The following is a 6,646-nucleotide window of genomic DNA, read 5'->3' on the forward strand; positions in this document are numbered from 1 at the left end:
TCAGGCTGCAAAGAACTTCACCAGTTCCAGACAGAAGGATTTAAAAAGCAATTATTTTAGGCAATGAGAGAATTTTTGTACTGTCTCCCCCGTGGACAGGATGATCGATTCCATGTTTGACATGTAAATTTTTGTTGGGCAGTATAATGATACATCCATGGGGAATAGTAGCAATGAGGTACAAATAATTCCCACACTTTGTGCAAGCACTTACTTTGGAAAACTCCATACATCTGGGTTTCATATTTTCTAAGGAGTTTTTTTCCCAAAACCAGAGATTTTAAACCAGACCCACAGCTTTTGTCCTTGAGAAAGACTGAGAGCTTGACTGCATGTGTTTGTTCTTTAGGTAGCTAGCCCGAGATCATTCGGTTAAAGTTGAGGCCCGTTTTACGGTATTGTTTGCTTATTGGTAAAACTGACTTAAGGAAGAAGCCACCAAGAACTAAAATGAACACCCTTAGAGAAAACCAGAATTTTTTGTCTATTTTGAGGAACCGAGGAGGAAAGGGAGGTATGATGAGTCACTAAATGGTGATTTAATTCATAGGTCTGTCCATCAGGTTTTGAGAGGGCTGCTTCCGCTACAGACGCAGTTGACAAGTCAGATGACCTTTGATATTTAACCTTTCTGAACCTATTTCTTCATCTCGCTAATCTTCACACAGAGCAGTGTGAGAATTAATTGACACAGTCATGCAAGTGAAAGTGGTTTGTGCTCTGAAAGCATTACAAAAGGAAGAGCTGCTGTCTTGCAGGGCTTCCTTTCTCCAAGAAGATGTAGGACTATTTCTGGGGTCACCCTTGGTCTTGGTGAGCCCGTGGGTGAGTCAGTCAAGTCTGGAATGTGCATTCGGTGGGCCCATGGCCTTGACCCCATGATTTGGGACTTCTCAGGCTTCCGTGTTAATTTAAAGCACTTCCTGCTCTTGGCAGCAGAGATGGTCTGCCTGAAGTCAGGGTTAGAACTGGAAGCCCTTTAGTCCTATTGTGTTGAGTATGGGCATAGCCTTTAGACACCACCGAGGATTCAGAGATTAGGAGCAGGGAAAGGAAAGTTCTCTGCAGAAAAATGCAGGTCAAACTTTGGTCAGATGACATGGTTCTGTAGGCCAGGGTTCCATTTGGTTGCAGGATCAAATGCCACACAACAGTTGTATACACTTCTGTTCTCAAAGTAATTCCTAGCATTTCAGAAATTTAAGGACTAGAAACTGCAACTGGAAAGTCTAGTTTGAAATCTAATTTTTGTGAGTTGACCAGATGACCCTTCCTGGGTTCAGCTCGGTCAGATGAGACCTAGCATCAGTCACCCATTTAGGATCTCTGGGCTTTGGGATACTCATTTATAAACCTGGTGTTTGGCCTGTGTTCTGCAAGCCCACTGTCGGCTCTTCTTAGTTACTTGTGTGTTCAGTGTAATTTAATAGCCAGCTTACATGTTTCTGAGAGACACTTCCCTAGACAGAATACCTTGTCCTGGCCTTCAAAGAGCTAGTAGATACAGTCAGCCTGGTTGGACTTGCTTTCTCTTTTATAGCTTATACTCCATTTAAAGTTATTATAAAATATTGATGATATTGCTTGTGCTGTACACTGCATCTCTGTATCTTATTTATTTTATGCCACTAGTAGTTTGTAACTCTTACTCCTCTTCCCCTATCTTGCCCCTCCCTTCCAACCCTCTTTTCACTGGAAACCATTAGTTTGTTCTCTGTATCTGTGTTTTGTTATATTCAGTTGTATGTTTTATTTTTTAGAGTCCATATAGAGGTGGAAACAGAATTTGTCTTCCTCTACTTGACTTATTTCACCAAGCATAATACCTTCCAGGTCCATCCATGTTGTTGCAGGTGGCAGAATTTTCTCGTTTTTTGGCTGAGTGGTATTCCATTGTGTATACTGACAGCGTCTCTTCTGTGTCCATTCATCTCCGTGTGGACACTTTAGTTGTTTCCAGATCTTGGCTGTTGTAAACAGTGCTGTGGTGGACACCGGGGTGCATCTCTTTCTTTTCAAATCATTTCAAATGGTTTTTGTTTTCTTCAGATGTATACCCAACTATGGAATTGCTGGACCGTATGGTAGTTCCATTTTTATTTGACTTGGTTTTCTCTTGGGAATTCACCTTGTCTGGTAGAAGGACTGAGGCTGCCAGTTTTGCTTGTTTCACCTGTTGAGGCTGCCTCGCCTCTACCTGTGTGTACTGTGGCCTTTATGTTTCTGCAGTTTGTTTGTGGCCTGCAGTTTGTTTTACCAGCTCCAAAGGCACCAACCAAGGTTACCTTGGCTGGACATAGATTGGTGATTAAAGAAATGTTTGCTGGACAACTATGTACAGTATATTCTCTTTAGTCTTAATTTTATTGTCTTATCTTTAAAAATATTGAGAGGGCTGATTTTGAACTGAGTCTGAAATATAGGAGACCTTATATCAACAATTACTATGTATTTATTGGGTGAATACCATGTGCCAATGTGCTGCAAGGTGTGAAGGACACATGATTGGGGCAAAGAGTGGGGAAAATGGGCATTTCTCATTGTATAATAAATTAAAATGTATATACTTCTTGACCAGCAGTTCTGAGTATCTGTCTCATAGGTAATCCTCACACATTGTTGAAATGACTTATGTACAAAGATAGCCATTGTAGCATCATTTGCCCTAGCAAAAGATTAGGAATAATTTAAAAGCCCAATGAGGGACAGATTAAGTAATTAGATTAAGTGTGGAATGTTATGATTATATCCTACTTCTGTGTGTGTCTGTGAAATGTGTCAGTCCCTAAGCCATGTCCAACTCTTTGCAACCCGTGGACTGTAGCCCACCAGGCTCCTCTATCTATGGAGTTCTCCAGGCAAGAATACTGAAGTGGGTAGCCATCCCCTTCTCCCGGAGATCGTCCCAACCCAGGGATCGAACCTAGGTCTCCTTCATTGCGGGCAAATTCTTTACCACTAGCACCACCTGGGAAATATGTGCCTGTGGGTATGTGTTTAATAGAATATCTTCCTAAGGACACAAAAAACTGATGCCAGTGGTTGCCTTGGGAAAAGATAACTGGGAGATTACTTTTGTAGCTTTTAAATGTATCCTATATACAGATGCCATCTATTAAAAAAGACATTGTCATGCCCTGAAGGAGTTTGCAATTTAGTTGGGCCATTGTAACAAAGCCCAGATAAGATATACAGAGAAAGTACTGGTGGTGAATATTGGCTTTATGGGAAGGTTGATTTAAATACTAAGCTGTGCTCCGTGCAGTTGACTGGATTTGCCTAGTTGTCAGGACGGGTGGGTCTGAGCATCTGTGAGCTGGCTTCCAGCCTTAGCATCCCACCGGGCAGAGGGCACGGGGGTGAAGCAGTGTGCAGCCTTTGTCCTGTGGTGGTGGGAAGCGCCCACAGGCTGGACATCAGATCTGGATTGGGGCTCTGCCACTTGCCAACTTGCGCTTTGGGGCAGGGATGCTGGAGACCCAGAACCTAATTGTGCTCATCCATAGATGAAGATAAACCACCTGCCTCATGCTGTGCAGTGACCACTCCTGCAAACCATGAAGTGCTTTGCAAACACCAGCGGAGAATGAAGCTGCAAGAAATCTGCTGACTGGCAAGCTGGGACCAGAGGTGCAAATTTAAAAATCAGAGCAATGGAAAAATGTATCTTTTCCTCCCCTCTGCCAAATAACTGGGCAGGAGTCATAAAATTAGATGTTAAATTAGGAAAGTAGACCATAGTAGTTTTGGAATCCTTGACCTTTGATCTCAGGACAGTCATTTCACCCTTTAGACCAGTCTCCCTGTTTGAAAATGAAAGGGGCTATGTGCGTCCTCTGGGCCCCTCCAGTCACCACGTTCCGTGACAGTGTGGCATTAGCAGCAATTCCCATCTCATCTTGAGATGAGTCATACTGACTGAAAAGTCCACATGCAAGGAGGAAGTCTCTGAGAATTTTCCTTGTGCTGGAGAATCTGAGCTGCTGGGGAGAAACTGGGGGCGGGGGCGGGATTGCTGCCACAAAGAGGGCAGACCAGAAAGGCAGGGTGAGTGGAGATGGGTTGTCTTCTCCACCTCCAAAACCTCCTTTGATTTCCAGTATTCATACAGACTAGACGTTTGGAAAACCCTTGCTAAGATTACCCCTTGCTTAAGTGGGTGGGATACAATGCGCTGTGGCGGTGAGCTTTGTGGCTCCTCTGCGAGGTCTCTGCAGTTTGGGGACGCTTCCTCTGTGCTGTCTTGGCCCCTACGTGCTTTTCTCCTCACGTCTCTGAACTGAGATCAGAGACTGTCCTCTGTTGACCTCTGTGTCCCCAGCACCTAGCATAGTTCCAGGTCCCTGAGAGGTGAGCTGTGTGTTTATATTCGATGGGTTGCTGGATTAATGATCCATTTATGGACACTGATCTTATTAATCTTGACTACCACCTTTATTATAACTATCACCATTCTGGTAAAGTGACATTTCAGCCATTAGTAGCTTGTTATTTTGAGAAATATTTCACACTCAATAAAGTTAACACTAAAAAATAATTAAACAGGCCTCCCTCCACCCTTTGCAATGTTGTTTTAACAGGATGTACCAAAAAAAGCTAAGTATTTTAGACAGCCTCTGTACATTCCAATATATGCGCATCCAAGATTCATCACTGTCACTTCCACAGGCATGCACGTCTTGAGCTGGCCGCAAGTTAACAGCAGGCCTGAATCCCTGGCCCAGTTCTTACCTTTCAGAGCTAACTGTAAGCAGTTAAACCTGAAAAGGAGCTTTAAGATTAAAATAAATATTTGTTTACAATTGCAGGATCCAAAGAGGGTGAAGGATCATTAAGGGGGTTTAGAAGTGGCAGGAGTAGCTGAGAGTTCCAGGGGTTCGAGCGTGCTGGGGCACTGCCCTCCCTCACGGGGGCGGGGGGCAGAGGCAGGAGACTGAGCAAGCAGGGCTGTTTGGCCCCAAGGCGGGTATCTGATGACCTGGTTAGTTCACACTCGGTTAATGTCAGCGTGTATGTTGAGTGAAGTTAGAGTGGTTCTGTTGGTAAGAAAGGGTATGTGTGTTTTCCTATAGAATCATTCTAGTAGTGATAATAGACCTATTCACAAAGTTACTTTCATGTGTGGAGTGCAGCATCCAGAGCTGAATACCTTCATGGCTAGTTCAAAAATGGAGGTGAAAAAAAATGGCTCCTGAAATTTGCTTATCAAACGAAGCCACTCAACATAGTGACTTACCCTTGCATAAGCCATTTGAGGCCCAACAGCTGCTGCTGCTAAGTCGCTTCAGTCGTGTCCGACTCTGTGCGACCCCATAGACAGCAGCCCACCAGGCTCCCCCGTCCTTGGGATTCTCCAGGCAAGAACACTGGAGTGGGTTGCCATTTCCTTCTCCAATGCATGAAAGTGAAAAGTGAAAGTGAAGTAGCTCAGTCGTGTCCCACTCTTCGCGACCCCATGGACTGCAGCATACCAGGCTCCTCTGCCCATGGGATTTTCCAGGCAAGAGTACTGGAGTGGGTTGCCATTGCCTTCTACGGAGGCCCAACAGCAGCATCCTGCAAAAATACCACAAACAAGCAGAAATTAACTCTGCTGGCATCCAGGTGTGAAACTTCCCATGGAAAAATCAGATTCACTTTTGGAATCAGTAGCAGTGGGATCACCTGCTGTTTTGGAAATTAACTGTCCTTTCTGGTTTCTTTTTGGCCAAACACATATATGCCTCTTAGGAAAATAAACAGTCCAAATTCTTACTCTATTCACTTTCAGGCTTTGCTTTACCTTTGCATCATGCTTTGCAGTGTACAGACAAGTGTTAATAGATGAAAGTTCCAGTAAACTGGCTGGATCATGTTTCTTAGGTTGAGTCACTGCTGAGAAACTTGTGAGCAGGAAGCAGCCCATGGAAATGTACACAGTAATAAGCTGGTCTGTGAGGAAATGGGACCATTTTCTAGGTGAAAGACACAAGGGTAGGAGGATGTGTCTGCAACCCAGGGAATGGCAAATTTGTGATCTAGGATTTTAAGTCATTGAATAATTCATGTTTTGGTGTGTTTGAGATTTTTTTTTAATGCTGTTAAAAACTGCTAGTTACTGAAGACCGGGGAAATAATCCTTAGTAAGGTTACTCTAGAAGGAAAACTTGGATTGGTGGTAACTATTATTATCTATTAGGGGTCTCTGCTGACATACAAACTGGTTGCAAGGCCAGTTATTTTTTAAAATAGAGCTGTAGTTACACAGAAATTAACCCAGTGACATTTACACTTGACCTCAGTGTCTGTAAGGCCTCTTCCACCTGTAACATTCTGTGATTCCGTATAAATGTTTTTTTTTTTAACCTTTGTTTTTAACCACCTACTTCACAATTATTGTAGCAATATGTTCAGAAATTGGCAAATCAGATCAGTAGAATCAAGAGTACCTGAATGTGGGCAGACTATAAAGAATAACCAGTCATCTGCCTTCTCTAGAATTCCGAGAGAACTACTGACCTTGTCTTGTGTATCTTCTTGTAATGAAGCAGGAGAGAAGTAAATAGATAAATATTATGAAATAGAATAGTCATCAGTGAGATGTATTTTAAACACACACCTGCTTGGTGTTTTACTTTACCTTAGTGGTAAGGCGCCATACTGCAGG

General features: G+C 43.3%; 1 protein-coding gene across 3 annotated transcripts in view; it reads left to right on the forward strand.

Annotated features, from left to right (window-relative positions):
* The window catches only part of NFE2L2 (NFE2 like bZIP transcription factor 2), a 32,689-nt gene that overhangs the window by 16,684 nt on the left and 9,359 nt on the right, over window positions 1–6,646 (forward strand). The window lies entirely within an intron of this gene.

Source organism: Budorcas taxicolor, chromosome 2 (genome assembly GCF_023091745.1).
Source record: "Budorcas taxicolor isolate Tak-1 chromosome 2, Takin1.1, whole genome shotgun sequence".
In the NCBI taxonomy this organism is placed as follows: Eukaryota; Metazoa; Chordata; class Mammalia; order Artiodactyla; family Bovidae; genus Budorcas; species Budorcas taxicolor.